The sequence below is a fragment of the Sinohyriopsis cumingii genome, chromosome 9 (genome assembly GCF_028554795.1).
Source record: "Sinohyriopsis cumingii isolate HCF-2022 chromosome 9, ASM2855479v2, whole genome shotgun sequence".
Classification (NCBI taxonomy): Eukaryota; Metazoa; Mollusca; class Bivalvia; order Unionida; family Unionidae; genus Sinohyriopsis; species Sinohyriopsis cumingii.
The window spans coordinates 75282495-75303478 of record NC_142969.1 but is presented as its reverse complement, the minus strand read 5'-3'; the positions used below and the strand labels follow the sequence as shown (position 1 = coordinate 75303478).

The 20984-nt window shown below is 35.4% G+C and overlaps 1 long non-coding RNA gene across 1 annotated transcript; it reads left to right on the top strand.

Moving 5' to 3' along the window:
* The first annotated feature begins 1206 nt into the window (after window positions 1-1206).
* LOC149792044 (uncharacterized) lies at window positions 1207-14280 on the top strand. The gene is made up of 4 exons (XR_016423254.1): window positions 1207-2308; window positions 8036-8931; window positions 11077-11112; window positions 12447-14280. It is a non-coding gene; the product is annotated as an uncharacterized LOC149792044 (long non-coding RNA).
* The last annotated feature ends 6704 nt before the right edge of the window (window positions 14281-20984 follow it).

Sequence of the window (20984 nt, the reverse complement as noted above, 5' to 3'; positions counted from 1 at the left end):
ACATACATACATACATACATACATACATACATATATATATACATACATACATATATACATACATACATATATACATATATACATACATACATACATACATACATATATACATACATACATACATACATATATAAATAGTGATCAGTGATTTTCTTTGAACTACTCATTATATCTATTTTAATCAGGTGGAGAAAAGACGATTGTAGAACTATTCTGAGATATCTTGCTTGTTTCAGAGGGCTATTGGTGAAAATGAAACCATTCAAATCCAAAGTTTGTTATTTATGTGAAATGGGTGCTTCTGATACGATGGAGGGAGATAGAGGTACCCCGTTATGACGAGTGGTCATTGTTGTACAAATTGAATGCTTCGATGACATATCGACACGTAATTCTTTGTTTAGGCCATGCAACTCTCTCGGTTGGACGTTGGGAGACATTAAGACTATATCAAGATCTTAAATCATTTTTTGAGCCAAATTGTATGAAATCTCACACACATGATACATAAGGCTTGTTTGCAACGTATTCATGCATTAGGCGAACGATTTAAATGAATGTAATTCGATCATATTGCTACGGTCTGAAACAAAAGCATTAGAAAAAGGGTGTTCACTTGCTATTGTTTACTGTTAGGGAATGAATTCATGAAACATTATACTTTGCCCCTTATGAAAAATGTTTTAGACTTACCAAAGACTTTTATATATATTTATACGGATTCGAATTAATCGTATTTGTGTACGCATTACAACTGTATATTTCAGCCATTATTAATGAGAGTTGCTGTCACTGAGGTCCACCCAGTGCAGAATAATATCAAATGAGAAGAAACGAGGAAAAGTATCTATAGCATCAATCCCAAGCAATGCGTTTTTTAACTTCTCTGTAGTGAAGGGAAATTGGTGTACAATGGACATAAAACGATTTATGACTTGGGCAATTATTTTCACAAATATTGTTATTTATTAATGAGAAATCTAATAAAGCAAATGCAGTTATTGCGGTAAGAACCTTGTATTATGCATTTTAAATACATGCTATTCATAAGTCAGTTGAAGTTGTAGTCGCTGCTATATTTAGTAACAGAGGAACACCATTATTTAATTATCGAACAAAGGGTTTCAAGAATATTAGACGGTATGTATGAGTTTTACACATGTTTGAAATTGTGGACACGCATGTCTATCAGTTGTTCTCCGTAAACGGACTTTGCGATCTGCCGCATAAAATGTAATCATCAAATGCCAGAGGTTGTAGATAAAATGAGTGGGCACATATCAATACTAATGTGACATACAGGACATGTCCATACAGAGAATGTGATCAGTCGTAGGCGTTACGTAACACTGAGACTAGCATAATCAACTAAAAAAGAATGACAGCCCACATTGTCCGAAAAAGGTTTCTACATAATGTTCTGTAAAAAGAGTCCAAAGCTTGGTAGCACACACTTCAATGTAGTTACAGCTTGCAGAATGGTCATATTTAGCCTAATCTGTTTGAGGACCAAATTCATTGATTCATTGACTGCAATACTATTTGTAAGTGTTTGACGACCAAATTAGTTGATTCATTCAATGCAATGCTATTTGTAAGTGTTTGACTACCAAATTCGTTGATTCATTCAATGCAATACTATTTGTAAGTGTTTGACGACCAAATTCGTTGATTTATTCAATGCAATACTATTTGTAAGTGTTTAAGGACCAAATTCATTGATTCATTCAATGCGATACTATTTGGACGTGTTTGACGACCAAATTCATTGATTCATTCAATGCAATACTATTTGGAAGAGTTTGAGGACCAAATTTTTTGATTCATTCAATGCAATACTATTTGGAAGTGTTTGAGGACCAAATTCATTGCTCCATTCAATGCAATGCTATTTGGATGTGTTTGAGGACCAAATTCTTTGATTCATTCAATGCAATACTATTTGGAAGTGTTTGAGGACCAAATTCTTTGATTCGTTCAATGCAATACTATTTGGAAGTGGTTAAGGACCAAAGTCATTCATTCATTCAATGCAATACTATTTGGAAGTGTCTGAGGACCAAATTCATTGATTCATTCAATGCAATACTATTTGGAAGTGTTTGAGGACAACATTCTTTTGATTCATTGATTGCAATGCTATATGGAAGTGTTTGAGGAACAAATTCATTGATTCATTCAATGCAATGCTATTTGTAAGTGTTTGACGACCAAATTCTTTGATTCATTCAATGCAATGCTATTTGGAAATGCGCTACACTTTTATTGGAAACAGCACTGCTGCAGCAAACACACTGCGTAGATGAAGGTAAGAAGAGAACATAGACTAGATTGGTATATAATTTTGAAACTGAAAACATTGCTGCTCACTGGGATCGCATATACTAATGCTTTCATGCTTGTAACCAATAAAATATGCAACTCTGAAGACAACTTTATTACGCCCCTTCTTAATTATAACTTAAAATGTTATTTTATATCTACTTTTATGTTTTAGACGAGTGGACCTTTGCTAAATTAACGATGAAAGCATGTTTATTTCGCATAATATTTTATTTCACAAAAGTGTCTAAATGAACATTTTATACTGAGTCGCAATATGCGAATACCCAATGTTAGTTATCATCAAACTAAACGTACACTAAATATCATACTAAACATGGAAATATGCCTCTTAATATGGACCAATATGCGGATTATTACAAATAACTTAAAATTATTACAGTAATTGTTGTAAGTTACAATTAAGTTACAATCATAGTCGAGCAAGGGACGCATGTAAAACAAACGGTGTCAAAGTGAAGTACAAGCACGATGCACAAGTACATTAATATCTCAGAATAACACGTACGACTCACAAGTAGAAAAATGCACATGTCCAAGCCCGCACACACACATGCACACACACACAAGATATGTATGTATGTATGTATGTATGTATGTATGTATGTATGTATGTATGTATGTATGTATGTATCTATCTATATATATGTATGTATGTATATATCCGCATATTCATATCCAGCGTCTATTATCCAAAAACTATCGTAATTTGCAAAAGAATAGACCACACTTTATTGACATTGTATGCGAATGTGTAACCCCATAAGTGAATCTCTTAGTGCAGCCGCACCACGCACTGTGCAATTATTATATGCTCTTCATATATTTAGTATCTAAATGTCTTTTGTCAAAAACCAAGTCTATCTCTCTCTCTCTCTCTCTCTCTCTCTCTCTATATATATATATATATATATATGTATATATAATATTTGCAAAATAATGATTTGGGCCAAAAACAAATAATGAACACTTTATAATTCCCAAATATATATACTCATGCTCTAATCAGTTTGACAAACGATAATCATTTGTTGTAAAACAGAAAATAGAAGATCCTCAGATCTCCCGTTGGAGAAATACACGTTTGTTCCTTTGTTAAAGATCAGGTCGTCACGGGAAAACGAATATTAAGATAGCATGCTATTATATCACTAACGGTTATATATGATTATACAGTACTTTATAATAATGTAAATATGTTGACATGACCTTTGACTTAAGAAGGTTCTAGAAAGATTACCCGCTTTTGTTCCTGTTTGTAAGTTATAAATGGGTTGTTTTCTGATGTCTGGCTCAAGAATTAGCATTTGCTAGAATTTAATAATATTCTATATGTGAACGCGTTTACACATCCTATGCTAAAATTACCAACATCATAATTCTAATATGCTAATTCTCTTATCGTGTCTTATGGTTTTATATAAGGGTTGTTTTTGTCAGAATTTTTAATGAATACGTTTGCATATGTTTAGTGCAATTAGTGGTTTAGTTATGTTCAGTTATAACTTGAGACGATTTATGTATCTAAACTATTCATTAGATTTAAAAAGTGATGATTGCCATGAGAGAAACAAAATCATTATTCTGGAATTATTGTGAATTCATTCAAGGACATTCAGGATTATATCATCTTAATACAGAAAGATTGTTGATGCATTAACTTGTTTCAGATAGCTGACATATCTGCAAATTTAACAATGGAAGTTAGAATATTCTATACTTTGGGCTTGTGAAATAAAGCTAAGGATAATGTGGGGTTTAATTCGCAATACAATATGTTACTTTCCCTTAGGAAATAAATGTGTGGAATTTTACTAAACTTGATTGTTATTCTTTTTTCTGTTACTTAGGTTCAGACAATAAAGTCTGAACAGTTTTTCTTGATGCAAGGTGCGTCTAGAGCAGCTGATAAAATTGCATTACAACTAAGCATGCTTGTTCATTTATTTTGCTCTTTTTGTTTAAAACTGTTAATCTTTATTTTCCTGAAAATAAACCAAAATGAACCTCATACCGAACTAGCATGTTTCGGTTTTGATTATAAAATTTGATTATCAAAAGCAAACATATTTGTTTCGAGAAAAGTTGCAAGGTCACATTTGATGAAAAGAAACTATTAGAACTATGTCATGCTGATGACGAAACTTGTTTACCACGAGTTCCTTCGCCAAGGAGTGATAATCAGTGTCTTGTATTAACATCATCGCTAGCGTTCTGCGCGATATCTCTCACAGAAAGAGGTGGTCTAGAAAGTGCGGGGATGCTAGCAGATATTCTAGTTTCTTTTTTTTGTCCGGTCCAGAATATTCCTAGTGCTGCTATCAAAAGTCTGCATTTTGAGGAGTTCATGATGAAGAGAATATTTTAATGTCGTAATGAGATTGAATTCATTAGATTTGGGTATCGTATCCTCTTCAGTATTATTGGCACACGCAAAGTTTGACCAGTTCTTCAAAATTGTTGATTCCATTGATTGGCAAAAATACTTGTCTTCCAGGACGTCAGTTGACATCAGGTTCCTCTTAATTATGTCTCAGAGCCTACTGTTTGGTTACCTTTTAGGCAAAGGGTGTCTCAGAGCCAACTGTTTGGTTACCTTTCAGGCAAAGTGTGTCTCAGAGCCTACTGTGTGGTTACCTTTTAGGCAAAGTGTGTCTCAGAGCCTACTGTTTGGTTACCTTTCAGGCAAAGTGTGTCTCAGAGCCTACTGTTTGGTTACCTTTTGGGCAAAGTGTGTCTCAGAGCCTACTGTGTGGTTACCTTTTAGGCAAAGTGTGTCTCAGAGATTACTGTTTGGTTACCTTTCAGGCAAAGTGTGTCTCAGAGCCTATTGTTTGGTTACCTTTTAGGCAAATTGTGTCTGAGAGCCGACTGTTTGGTTACCTTTCAGGCAAAGTGTGTCTCAGAGCCTACTGTTTGGTTACCTTTTGGGCAAAGTGTGTCTCAGAGCCTACTGTTTGGTTACCTTTTGGGCAAAGTGTGTCTCAGAGCCTACTGTTTGGTTATCTTTTAGGCAAAGTGTGTTTCAGAGCCTACTGTGTGGTTACCTTTTAGGCAAGGTGTGTCTCAGAGCCTACTGTGTGGTTACCTTTCAGGCAAAGTGTGTCTCAGAGCCTACTGTTTGGTTACCTTTTAGGCAAAGTGTGTCTCAGAGCCTACTGTTTGGTTACCTTTTAGGCAATCTGTGTCTCAGAGCCTACTGTTTGGTTACCTTTTAGACAAAGTGTGTCTCAGAGCCTACTGTTTGATTACCTTTAAGGCAAAGTGTTGGTTAATCCTCTTCTTTAATAATCCTTTAAAGGATTACCGACAGTTATTGTAGACGGAGGTGTATTTCAGAAGCAAATTTATTAAGGAGGTCCACTTACATGGAGGAAATACTCATAACCAGTGGATAAAGCATTAAAATGGTTGCCGTGATTTTGAACGCAAAATGCTATTGTCAATCGCATAAGTTCAATGGCGTAAGAAACTTCACAACTGTAAATGTCGAAAGTCAAAAGAAACAATCATCCACCAATTGCCATAATTTTCAATAATATGACTATTAGGGACGTGAATGAAAATATAAAATTGCTATTTGAAAGGCGAAACCTTTGAAAGAAATGATATGTGCAAATCGATTCGTACTTTTTACTAGCAGAAATCCACACTCTTAGAAACACTGACTAGTAAGTAGACAAACAACTCTAACTTTAAAATGATGGCATTTTAGTAGGCAAAGCCAGCTCACGCTCTGTTTGACGCTTGCCGTTCTCATACTACCTGACACCATGTCTACCGAAGGCGCAGTTAGAAACAACATGAATAAGATTATTTTTTGTTGTTGTAGGGGTTAAAGGCATTTTTCAGGACACGAGAGGCTATATATGGCAGTCAGTGTTAATGGTGGCGGAAAAACCCCGGAGAACCCCAGAAAAAACCACCGACCCTCGAGAAGCTACTGGCAAGCTTTCTCACATACCCACATTGGCTGAATCCGAGACTAGAACCCACGCATACAGAGGTGAGATGGAAGTGATCCGTAACGGAGAGCGCTTTAAGACTATTAGGAATATCAAATAAATCCACACGAAAATATGATGGTGCCTCCAATTATTGATGATCATCCTGTTTATCGATCATTCGTCTTGATCTTGTCTTGATCTTGGTATATCAAATATAATTATTTGCTTTGTTAACTCATTGTATTGTGTGAGGATACAACTTTTCATGCGCTTATATGGGAGGCGAGTTGGTGGTAGATATAGGTGAGCTGGTTCCAAATGTGGCCAGAAAACGACCTTAGAAATGTATGGGCACCTTTGATAAAATTTGCATAACATAGTACTTTTAGCATAGAACGATAAAGAAATAATAGAGTGGAAATGTATGGCATGATTGCGTTTAAAATAAAGACACAGTGTAGACATGCTGTGGTTGTGGTAGACTGAGCCAATACTTTGAGAACGTATAAAAGTATTGAAACATTAAATAGTTAGTTGTTTACGTCACTAAATCTTATCCTGACAAACATTTACGATGGACATGCGGTGATTGAGTTTCATTTTGTACAGAACTATTTGCTCTTAAAATCAGAATTCCACTTTGATATACGATGCTATGCAAACGTCATCTGATAATTTTCTTTGCTAGGCTTACTGATACTTACATTTATGTTCACATTGTTCTTTACGATCATACATTTTACGTTTGATTATTTTATCAAATTGTATCCTCTGAGTAGGCCATGCACCATCAAAATATAAGATTATTCAATCCGCATGTCGGTTTATCCTTTTCAATACAATATATAAGTCGAAGACAACTAGACTGAAGAAAGACGTATTTGTGACGAGGCACAAAAGCTAGATAAAAAGTTCAACAGCCTGTAAAGTTTAATACTGTACAAAAATGAAAATGACATGCTGAGGTTTTGTATGTTGTCTGTATCTATATTCCTGTTAGGTTTATGAGTTAGATTCGTTGTCGCCTACAAGTTAGAGACATGGCCTAAACATTTTGATCGTTAAATACGATCAATCGTTTAAGACTTAAAACACGAAACTAATATATTTAAAAAAAACAAACATCTACGACGGTTCTTCAATATGTTATTCTTTAACAGACGCGTTTTTGTTTCATGACTGGGTATTTCTGTTTGCGTCCTTAATACTTACAAGCTAGAATGTCGTTTCAATACAGACGAGTCCCGTAGGGACGCTATCCACGTCACATAATCAATACTCAGCTCCAGTGGTATGCAAAAATTGAAAATATATTTTATACTCTTAAAGGTTCTATGTAATATACTTGTTTTGTACACTGGACATTTCATAAAGGTTTCCAAATGTTATGGACGGGTACATCTATATATAATAACACCATGTTATTGGATATGGTATGGTCAGTTTCAAGTTAATCAGTTTTATTGCTGTGTAGATAAGTTGAATTCAATTTTATGTTGCATGTATTAAATTATGAATTGTATTCGAGTTCCTGTATTCTAGTGCGATCTTTCTTGATATACATATCTCTGTCATCAATGGCGAACATTCTTTACAAAAATTTCCTGCACGAACGTGTCGCATAATGTTAATGGGGAAAGAAATACGTTCATGTGCACGCATGCGTAATACATACCATTATGTAAGTGCATAAACATGACTTCTTTATTACAAGGCTTAGTCGTTCTTCTTTATTTTTTTTTCAGGCAAGGCATCGAACTCTGTGATTTGTGTAACTCGAACAGCTGAAGTCGATGATGACTGATTTTGGGTCGAAGTTTTGATTAGGTACACTTAAACCAGTAACTCTAAGCGAGTTGAGAATTTCCATTGTGTAGGAAAAACGTTGTTAAAATCTGTTGAAAGTTCAAATTGTATCCTTTTCATTTGTGGAGGTCATTAACCCAACAATATGCATCAGAATAGAAAGACTGATTCATTATCTTCACATTGTATATTACTGTTGTATTATAATTTTGCAATTGCACCGTTCTTGGCATCAGATAAAGCATTGAACACACATAGTTGAGCAAGTATGATAGACGGTAACAATAGGCACAAACGAGAAGTAGCTGATCTATGAGCTGTTATTGTGTAAATGTTTTAACGACTGTCTCAATGTATGTAACATAAGTAACCAAACAAATACTTAAATTATTTGTTATTTACCTATGCGATAATATAGTTTAGAATCTCAACCTGTTCTCGGTTAGCGGCAAGTATAAGAGCGGTTTTGTTATCTAAGTTCACCATCTATTGCAACTATTTGCAGCAGTCTGTCTTGTTTTCTCTTATATACATCATCATTTGTATTGTCACGGCTTCTGTCTTAAGAAAGATGTCAATGTGCTTCATGCATGTGTGTCTGTGTGATTAGCATCTTTAACGTAGCTTTAACAATGTTTCAGTCATATCGCTACGATATCTGCATTGTGGAAGTTTATAGTGATATCCAGCACTGGGGCATCGTGCCCCAGACATGAAGCATGATGTCCCCACCCAGTCATATTATCCTGCCACCAGGCCATCCAATCCTAGCACCAACCTCTTCATGCTGGGCACCTAGCGAGGCATCTCTTGGCATCATTTTTGTATATCTTTGGTATGACTCAATACATTATTACATTAATTGTTATAAACTACAATTAAGTTACGATCCTAGTCGAGCAAGAGACGCATGTAAAACAAATGGTGTCAACGTACGACTCACAAGTAGAAAAATGCACACACACACACGCGGAAACACACACATACACACACACACACACACACACACACACATATATATATATATATATATATATATATATATATATATATATATATATATATATATATATATATATATATATATATATATATATATATATCCACATGCAGCGTCCAATATCCAATAAATATCGTAATTTGCACCAAAAAAATGAACCACACGTTATTGAATTTAAGGCGAATGTGTAGCCCCATAAGTGAATCTTTCAGTGCAGCCGCTGCTACACACAGTGCAATGGTTATATGCCCTTTATATCTTTAGTGTCTAAATGTCTTTTGTCAAAAATATGTATTTGGAAATTATTAAGTGTTCATTATTTGTTCTTGTCCCAAATCTTTATTTTGCAAATATTGTAAATTAATGCATTGACCTTTTTAAATATATTATTGTGATATATCTTTCGAGACTCTAAACACATCACATAATCCAGGATACTGAACATTAACACATTTGAGACTACAGGCACATCAACACATTCAATAATGGAATTTGTTTTGAACACCACTGTATTTTGTTTGGAACCCTATATTATTTGACATACGATATAACATTAAGGATTATTTGTGATTTAGTTGACAATACTGCAAGTTTCTTTCAGCGTCTTGCTTTTTTCTAGGAAAATAGATTATTTTGTTGAATTGTGCATAATTTGTTGGTATCCCTCTTTTCTATTCCTTCATTTAAAACCGTAGATTTGTAACATAATGGGGAATCTGGTCTGTCATACAAATTTCGCTAAACTATTTAAGAAACCTTAAAATTTGCTTTTGAAATTTAAATACACTTTATTTTGAAGTAATCTATGTCCCACGAATTATACACGTAGTTTAGAACTCCATGGTGAAACCAAAAGCAGATCATTTTATTTTAAATCCCACCCTATAAGGGCTAGAGTCCTTGAAATAGGATGAATTGTACCAGCCTGAAATACGACATTATCTTCATTATGCTAAGGATTCGTTACGCTGCATTAAATGAAACTAATTTTGACCAATTGTTTTACGGAGACGAATTGTCTGAGAAGAGTACTTTATGTTTGATTATGAAGCCTGAGACGCAAAGGAAAGAAGATATTGAAAGACAGATAGAAAGATAATAAAATGAAATGAAAGGGAAATGCAATTTAGAAATTGCAAGTGGAAAGACCTCTCTCTCTATTTAAAGACAGGTTCAAGTTTTGATTGTTCGAGAAATAATAGGTTAGTGCCGCCGTTTGAAGAAAAAGTCTAAACTTCACCGTCAGTGCATGAAGGCCCTGAAAAGGGTTTTGTTAAGGAAAGTACTATGACGAATAATGTGTTGTGTGGTGGTATCTGATGTATATTGACCAAGGATTAAGAATAATAATAAAATAATTGACCAAAAGAATTGTCATATTTGCAAGAGAAAAACGACAGTATTCGATGGGTGATGCTCAGCTAAGAAGATTAATAGAACATATAATAACCTCAAACAACAAACTATTTAAAGAGTTCAAGAATTGCGTCAAAGTGGCGTCAAGAACTACTTTGAGAGACAAAAATGTGAAACTCTTGAACATTCTGCTCGTATAGCTGGCGATGATTCCTTGACTCAAAGTTTTCTTTGTTAATAGATCTTCCAAACTTTCATTTGTTTGGTTAAACCTCATCTCAGTCTCGTACGAGCAATTTTAAATCTCTGTCTAGCACAATATTTAGGAATCAAACTTTTGGTAAGACTGTTTAGCAATCCTAGGTGCACTTATTGCAATAAGAAAGAGCACGCTGTTTTGAGTCATATCGATTACAAAAGGGACATAATCAAGGCAGAGCTATTCCGAATGATCTTGTTGATAAGAGTTGAGAAATAAAGTCATGCCATGATAGCAATACATTTGCTGGGGCAAACAAGCCCTTGTCTGTTTTTATTATCGAGAAATTTCAACCATTCATTCGAAAAGCTTTTTTTGTAGAACTTATTGGTCTTGCCGTCGAATTTTTCCTATTACTATTTCAGGTTTCTCATGAGCAGCTCAGTGTCTCTTATTACCAGGTAATTTGTCTTTCTCTGGGAAGTCTTATTCTACTGAAATTATTCTTATTCCGGTATAGAGTGCGGCTTTGTCAACGTTCTACCCAATCGTTTACATTAGTCGTTAATGATCCAGCTGCAGATAAGACTGTTGTTAAGCTGATTTGTAAATGACAAGCATTGCTTGGATCAGAAAGTCAAACATGTTGAAGCTTAAATTCCTGATTTAGTGTAGGTATGTACAGTTACTAGATCTATGGCTAAAACTGACTTTGGGAATAATATTGATTAGGAAATTATCCCTTTATCTGACACACTTATTGTTCGGGCATTTGATCAGGTTGCATTTGCTTCTGCTAGGATTAGTCAAGAGATACTGATCACAGTGTTTCTCTTTTTACTACTCATACTATAATGAGTTTGACAAACGATAATCATTTGTTAAAGATCAGGTCTTCACGGGAAAATAGAGATTAAGATAGTATGACATTAGAGGTTTGTATAGCATGATATTAGAGATTAGGATAGCATGATATTAGAGATTAAGATAGCATGATATTAGAAATTAAGATAGCATGATATTAGAGATTAAGATAGCATGATATTAGAGATTGAGATAGCATGATATGAGAGATTAAGATAGCATGATATTATATCACTAAAGTTTAAATATGATTATACAGTACTTTACGATAATGTAAATATGTTGACATGGCCTTTGATTTAAAAAGGTTCTAGAAGGTGTAAAGCTTTTGGTTCTGTTTGTAAGTTGTAAATAGGTTGCTTTCTGATGTCTGGTTCAAGCACTAGCATTTGACAGAAGTTAATAATATTCTATATGTGAACGCGTTTACACATCCTAAGGTAAAATTACCAACATTCGAATTCTAATATGCTTATTTTCTTATCGTGCGTTAGGGTTTTATATTAGGGTTGTTTCTGTTGTAGAATTTGTAATGAATACGTTTGCATAGTTTTAGTGCAAATAGTTGTTTAGTTATATTCAGATATAATGTGAGACGATTTATGTATCTAAACTATTCATTGGATTTAGAAAGTTATCATTGCCATGAGAACATAATCATTATTCTGGAATTATTGTAAATTCATTCAAGGGCATTCAGGATTATATCATACTAATACGTAAAGATTGTTGACGCAGTAGCTTATTTCAGACGGCTGACAAATCTGCAAGTTTAATACTAGAAGTTAGAACATTCCATACTTTGGGCTTGTGATATAAAGTTTAGGATAATGTGGGATTTAATTCGGAATACAATATGTTACTTTCCCTTAGGAAATATATGTGTGGAATTTTACTAAACTTGAATATTATTCTTTTTTCTGTTACTTAGGTTAAGGCCATAAAGTCTGAACAGTTTTTCTGGATGATCGGTGCATCTAGAGCAGCGTGCTAAAACTGCATTACAACTAACCATGCTTGTTCAGTTATTTTTACTCTTTTTGTTTAAAACTATTACTTATTATTTTCCTGAAAATAAAACAAAATGAACCTTATACCGAACTAGTATGTTTAGGTTTTGATTATAAAATTTGAATATCAAAAGCAAACATATTTGCTGCGAGATCAGATGAAAGGTCACATTTGAAGAAACGAAACTATTAGAACTATGTTATGCTGATGCCGAAACTAATTTACCACGAGCTGCATCGTTAAGGAGTGATAATCAGTGTCTTGTATTAACATCATCGCTAGCGTTCTGTGCAATATCTCTCCCACAAAGTGGTGGTCTAGTAAGTGTGGGGATTCTAGCAGATATTCTAGTGGGTTTTTCCCGGTCCAGGCGATGAATTCTATTAGCCAATATACTTGTAATACTCCTGATGTTTCTATCAAAAGTCTGCATCTTGAGGAGTTCGAATTTGTTAGATTTGGGTATCGTATCATCTCCAGTATGCTTGGCTCATGCAAAGTTTGACCAGTTTTGCAAAATTGTTGATTCCATTGATTGGCAAAAATACTTGTCTTCCAGGACGTCAGTTGTCATCAGGTTCCTGACCATGCTCTTAATTATGTCTCAGAGCCTACTGTTTGGTTACCTTTTAGGCAAAGTGTATCTCAGAGCCTACTGTTTGGTTATTTTCAGGCAAAGTGTGTCTCAGACCCTACTGTGTGGTTACCTTTTAGGCAAAGTGTGTCTCAGAGCCTACTGTTTGGTTACCTTTAAGGCAAAGTGTTTCTCAGAGCCTACTGTTTGGCTACCTTTCAGGCAGTCTGTTTCTCAGAGCCTACTGTTTGGTTACCTTTCAGGTACTGATCACAGTGATTCTCTTTTTACTACTACTACTCTATTCAGTTTGACAAACGAAAATCATTTGTTGTTAAACAGAAAATAGAAGATCCTCAGATCTCCCGTTGGAGAAGCCCACGTTTGTTATTTTATTAGAGATCAGGTCTTCACGGGAAAATGGATATTAAGATAACATGATATTAGAGATTAAGATAGCATGATATTAGAGATTAAGATAGCATGATATTAGAAATTAAGATAACATGATATTAGAGATTAAGATAACATGATATTAGAGATTAAGATAGCCTGATATTAGAAATTAGCATAGCATGATATTAGAGATTAAGATACCATGATATTAGAGATTAAGATACCATGATATTGTATTACTAACGTTTATATAACAGTACTTTTTGATAATGTAAATATGTTGACATGGCCCTTGACTTAGAAAGGTTCTAGAAGGTGTTCCCGCTTTGGGTCCTGTTTGTACATTATAAATAGGTTGTTTTCTGATGTCTGGCTCAAGCACTAGCATTTCCTAGAAGTTAATAATATTCTAATATGCTAATTCTTTTATCGTGTCTTAGGGTTTATGTAAGGGTTGTTTATGTCAGAATTTTTAATGAATACCTTTGCAAATGTTTAGTGCAATTTGTGGTTTAGTTATGTTCAGTTATAATTCGAGACGATTTATTTATCTGAACTATTCATTTGATTTAGAAAATAATCATAGCCTTGAGAACAAAATTATTATTCTGGGATTATTGTGAATTCATTCAAGGACAGTCAGAAATTTATCATACTAATACGTAAAGGTTGTTGACGCAGTAGCTTATTTCAGACGGCTGACAAATCTGCATGTTCAATACTGGAAGTTAGTCAAAACATTCTATACTTTGGGCTTGTAAATTTTAGGATAATGTGGGGTTTAATTCGCAATAACATATGTTCATTTTCCTTAGGAAATAAATGTGTGGAATTTTACTAAACTTGATTGTTATTCTTTGATCTGCTACTTATGTTCAGACCATAAAGTCTGAACAGTTTTTCTGGATGTACGGTGAGTCTAGAGCAGCGTGATAAAACTGCATTACAACTAAACATGCTTGTTCATTTATTTTGCTCTTTTTGTTTAAAACTGTTACTCCTTATTTTCCTGAAAATAAAACAAAATGAACCTTATACCAAACTAGTATGTTTAGGTTTTGATAATAAAATTTGATTATGAAAAGCAAACATATTTGCTGAGAGAAAGGTTAAAAGTCGCATTTCATGAAAAGAAACTATTAGAACTATGTCATGCTGATGACGAAACTTGTTTACCACGAGCTCCTTCGCCAAGGAGTGATAATCAGTGTCTAGTATTAACATCATCGCTAGCGTTCTGCGCGATATCTCTGACACAAAGAGGTGGTCTAGGAAGTGCGGGATGCTAGCAGATATTCTAGGTTTATTTGTCCTGTGCAGACTATGCATATTCCTGGTGGTGCTCTCAAAAGTCTGCATTTTGAGGAGTTCATGATAAAGAGAATATTGTAAAGTCGTTATGAGATTGAATTCATTAGATGTGGGTATCGTGTCATTAGTGGCACACGCAAAGTTTGACCAATTTTGCAAAATTGTTGATTCCATTGATTGGTTTACATACTTGTATTCCAGGACGTCAGTTGTCATCAGATTCCTGACCTTGCTCTTAATTATGTCTCAGAGCGTACTGTTTGGTTACCTTTTAGGCAAAGTGTGCCTCAGAGCCTACTGTTTGGTTACCTTTTAGGCAAAGTGTGTCTCAGAGCCTACTGTTTGGTTACCTTTTAGGCAAAGTGTGTTTTCGAGCATACTATTTGGTTACCTTTTAGGCAAAGTGTGCCTCAGAGCCTACTGTTTGGTTACCTTTTAGGCAAAGTGTGTTTTGGAGCCTACTGTTTGGTTACCTTTCAGGCAAAGTGTGTTTCAGAGCCTACTGTTTGGTTACCTTTTAGGCAAAGTGTGTCTTATAGCCTATTTGGTTACCTTTTTGGTAAAGTGTGTTTCAGAGCCTACTCTTTGCTTACCTTTTAGGCAAAGTGTTTCAGAGCCAACTCTTTGGTTACCTTTTAGGCAAAGTGTGTCTCAGAGCTTACTGTTTGGTTGCCTATCAGGCAGATTGTGTATCAGAGCCTACTGTTTGGTTGCCTTTTAGGAAAAGTGTGTCGCAGAGCCTACTGTTGTACTACCTATTGAGCAGTCTGTGTCTCAGAGCCTACTGTTTGGTTACCTTTTGTGCAAAAACTTAGTTAATCCGGTTCTTTAATAACCCTTTGAATGACTACCGACAGTTGTTGTAGACGGAGGAGGATTTCAGAAGCAAATTGATTAAGGAGGTCCATTTATATTTAGGAAACACTCACAGCCAGTGGATAAAGCATTAAAATGGTTGCCGTGATTATTGAACGCAAAATGATATTGTGAATTGCATACCTTTAATGGAGCAAGGAACTGGCACAACTGTAAATGTCGAACGTCAAAAGAAACAATCATCCATCAATTGATATAATTTTCAATAATTTGATTATTAGGGACATGAAGGAAAATATAAAATTGCTGATGGGAAGGCGAAACCTTTTAGAGAAATGATATGTGCAAAGCGATTCGTACTATTTACTAGCAGAAATCCACACTCTTAGAGACACTAACTAGCAAGTACAGAAGCAACTCTAACTTTATAATGATGGCATTTTAGCAGGCAAAGCCTGCTCACACTCTGTTGGATGCTTGCTGTTCTCTGACTACCTGACACCCTGTCTACTGAAGGCGCAGTTAGAAACAACATAAATAAGATTACTTTATGTTGTTGTAGGGTTTAACGCCATTTTTCAGGACACGACAGGCTAAATATGGCGGCCAGTGTAAATGGTAGCGGAAGAAACCGGGAAAACCCAGAGAAAACCAACGACCCTCGAGAAGCTACTGGCAAGCTTTCTGACATGCCCACTTTGGCTGAATCCGAGACTCGAACCCACGCAGACAGAGGTGAGATGGAAGTGATCCGTAACGGAGAGCGCTTTTGTCCATTAGGAATATCAAATAAATCCACACGTAAATATGATGGTGCCTCCAATTATTGATGATCGTCCTGTTTATCGATCATTCATGAGTGTCATTGAATTTCTTGGCAGGAATGAGGAAATATTAGATCAAAAATCGGATACAACACTTTGCTAGCGCTGTCATTTACATTCGATATAACCTGTTAATTCTTTTCTTTCTTCCCGTATTCTTTCATCTGCTGACCTATCGTTTTCTATGTAATACATTGTTACGTTCAGAAGGCCACACGATTCGTCAGAGTAGATATCTGTCCAGAGAAAAATAACGTATATGTTCCTATAATAACGTTTATACCATTGTCGCGGTTATTGAAAGTTTGGAGTTCTGAACCGATCGTTACAGCTCGCGTCGAGTGGAGTTCTGAATTGATCATTACATCTTGAGATGAGTGGAGTTCTGAACTTATCATTAGAGCTCGCGTCGAGTGGAGTTCTGAATTTGTCATTACAACTTGAGATGTGTGGAGTTCTGAATTGATCATTACAGCTTGAGATGAGCAGAGTTCTGAAATGATCATTACATCTTGAGATGAGTGGAGTTCTAAATTGATCATTAGAACTTGAGATGTGTGGAGTTCTGAATTGATCATTACAGCTTGAGATCAGTGGAGTTCTGAATTGATCATTACATCTTGAGATGAGTGGAGTTCTAAATTAATCATTACAGCTTGAAATGAATGGAGTTCTGAATTGATCATTACAGCTTGAGGTGAGTGGAGCTCTAAATAAATCATTACAGCTTGAAATGAGTGGAGTTCTAAATTAATAATTACAGCTTGAAATGAGTGGAGTTCTGAAACGATCATTACAGCTTGAGATGAGTGGAGTTCTGAAACGATCACTACAGATTGAGATGAGTGGAGTTCTGAAATGATCATTACAGCTCAAAAGATTGAATAGATTCAGGGAAAATGATTTATTAACATTTCATTAATTGATGCTTTTAGGAATTATTTCCACGATTTAGTCAATCAATTTTATTGTGTTTCTCAATAGCAAATTATGTTATAAGAACGTTATGAACCTCACCATGAAGCTTAAGTGTGATTGAGATTGTGCGTTTTGAATTTTTAACTTAGATTTAATAGTTTTAGACATATCGCTAAGATGTCTACATCGTTTCAGTTGATAGTTATATCAAGCAATGGGGCATACTACTGCAGACATGTGGCATCATGTCTGACCCAATTTTATTATCTTGACACTAAGCCGACTAGACCTAATAATAAGTATGTATGTTATTGTTGTTGTGTTTAACTCCATTTTTCACACAAAATAGGTTATACATGGCGGTCTGTATAACTGGCGGAAGAAGGACCCTGGAAATCCCCGGGATGAAACACCGACTCACGAGAAACTACTGACAAGCTTTGTCACGTACCAACGTTAGCCGAGCCTGAGACTTGAACCCACGCAGACGGAGGTGAGATGGCAGTGAACCGGCACGGTGAGCGTTCTAGATCACTAGACCACTCGGGGCCCCTAATAACCTTTTATGCTAATCGCCAAGCGCGGCAGCTGCTAGTATTCTTTTAATAAGTTTCAGTATGACACGGGCGGGTTTGAACCCACAACCGCCTGCATTTGAGACGGACTCTCTGACCACTAACGTCATCGGGGCGGAGCGGAGATAAGGAGATAATAATAAGGAAATGTTGGGAAGCAGTAAAACGGATCTGTTATTGTGTCAGTTACTGTGTTACTTGCCTGAATAAATTAAATTTTAAGTGACATATGCAACCGATAGTTGGTACAATCAAGACTATGTAGTCTATATACGTTGGAATTAATACCTGCTATAAGAATTTTATATCGTTTTTTTTTTTCTTTTGGTTATGTTTGTTTGTTTGTTTGGTACATGTTTGTTTGTTTGTATATTAAGAATGACACATTACGTGAAATTTATTTATCATTGTCTCTTCAATAAAACACACAAGTACCACTGAACGTGGATCGCAACTTTATTCATTCTATCCATCCATTTCAACATTTTATCAGGGTACCAAGTGACCAACCCATACAAGTCACTCACTTTTATCGATCACTCCGATCTGTCTTCTCCTGGCGTGGATTCGAGTCTCAGACTCGACAAACTGGTGCATGTAATAAATCCCGCTACTTGCTTCCCGTGTATAAATTCTTTATCTTGGGGAGTTTTTCCGTTATCAATTACACCGTTCGCCATATATAGCCTATCATGTGATGGAAAATGGCGTTAAACTAACAAAGATCCCCCAACGAAACAAGCAAGTTCCAGCCGTGGTATAAATCCCGCTACGCGCCGACTAGTTTTTTGAAAGAGGCACGCCACATTCTCCTATATGAACAATTCAAGTATATGAATGACAAAGGTGCTTGGAGTACTATGCTGGAATACAAATCAAATATATACTTTTAAATCAATGAATGGCGCCAGGTTTGCTTTGAGGAAAACTTACTCTGATATCCAAACAATTGCATATCCGTAGACAAGTCGTGTGCATGCAAACTTCGCACTAGATATATAGTCTTGCTTGTGCTAATGTGACTAAGTTAATCAATAATTAATTGTGTATGCCAGCAATGGTATGTCCCCACGAGAATAGTCAAACACACCCGTGTTGACAATATGGTTAGAAAGTTTAGTCACTCCTAGCAAGTACAGGCATTTAGGAAGTATTTATCATTTTAAAAGTTTAGGCTGTACTAGACGGGATTTTAATCAAGATGCTTTCGCATCAATGGCTGAGATGGATATATTTAGAATTTAGGATCATATGTCCGAATACCATGTAAGAAAAAGTAAATGTGTGATAGTATTCTACCTATAATGAACATTGGACAGCGCATAGTCTATTATTGGAGAGAATTCCAGTCTATTATTTTTGTCTAATGCATCGTAATCTAACGTAGTTTCAACGCAATATAAGCTTTTCTACCATATCCAATTATACATCCACTTGTTGAACCTTCCTTTATCCACACGTGGTGCTGGGTGTTGCCATGGGAATTTAAAACTTCGATATCTATTAGACAATCATTGTATTCTTATGATAAGAAACCAGTTCGCAAATATATAAACAATGTGACAAAAATCATAGTGCTGTGAAAAGCATTTGTTGTGCATATACATTGTGTCAAATAAAACCAGTATGTGTTATATGTCATCAAAGTCTATACGAGGCAATCAATTAGAGTTTAAAAAATGTAGCCTATTATTTTAATGAGGTTTAAATTGCTTGTACATGTAGTGAAAAAAGGACTGAGTTATAAGTAGGGAACAGATTGCTCCAAAGACTTTGTATGCTACTCTTATTATGCTAATCAGTACATCAAACTGTCAATCTCAGTAAGTGGGCCTGCTAACTATGCGGTAATCGACGTAACCACCAATTGCAATATGCAATCGATATGTGGATGATACGCATCATATCCGCAGTATAGTTGATTCGAGTCCATACAGACAGAAAAGATTTGTGCTCGAGAAGAAGAATTATCTATTTTCAATGACAAACAGTTTTAAGCGTCAGTTGGAAATCAAATATTTAAAATCAATTCATTAGTCAAAGTTACACACATTTCACAGTAGATAGAACCATGAGATTTTTAAAGAGTGAGTATTCTGTTTGAAGGTCATATTTAACTTGAAGCAATATAAAGCTGGTTTTAATGTCATCTGACTTTTTGAACGGATCGAGTACGTTTTACAGAAGATAAATTTTTTCTTTAATTGAATTGAACGTAAAACCTAGACCTGCTACACACTCAATCCTTTTAGCAGAATATGGCCGTGAATTTGGTCTACCGGGCTTAACAAAGTAATACTAACCGTTATTAACTATTTTGCCTCAAATTACAAATTAACCGTTATTAACTATTTTACCTCAAATTACAAATTAACCGCTATTAACTATTTTACCTCAAATTGCAAATTAACCATCATTAACTATTTTACCTCAAATTACTGGCCTAACAAGTTGTGCCCAGGGAACTGAAAACTGTTTACCGAAATGAAGGCTCAAATTTAAACTACAACCACTACGAAGCTGTAACTACTAATCTGTCTCTTTTGCCAATAGCATGTCGAATTATCACGTGTTAACATAGCAAAGGGATACATCTTTGTTTAAATAATTGTGTAGCTGTTGTTGTAGGGTTTAACCCCATTTTTCTGTACAGAATTGGCTATACATGGCGGCAAGTATGGTGGAGGAAGAACCCGGGAAAACCCCGGAAAGAGCCACCGGCCCACGAGAAGCTGATGCCAATCTTTCTCATATACCCACATTGGCTGAATCCGAGATTCGAACCCACGCAGACAGAGGTGAGTTGGAAGTGATCCGCAACGGAGAGCGCTTTAGTCCGCTCGGCCACTTGGGGCCCCTTATAAAAATTGTAAACAATATGCCCATGTTTCCTGTTTTCGTCAAATTTTATTTCATTGCTTTGAATAAACCAATGGTTTCTACAATGGTAGCATGAATCAAGAATCTCGAACGCTCAAACGCTGCAATATCGTTGTAAGTTAATGTATTAAGCATTAAAACGACAACATATGGGTGAGTAAGAC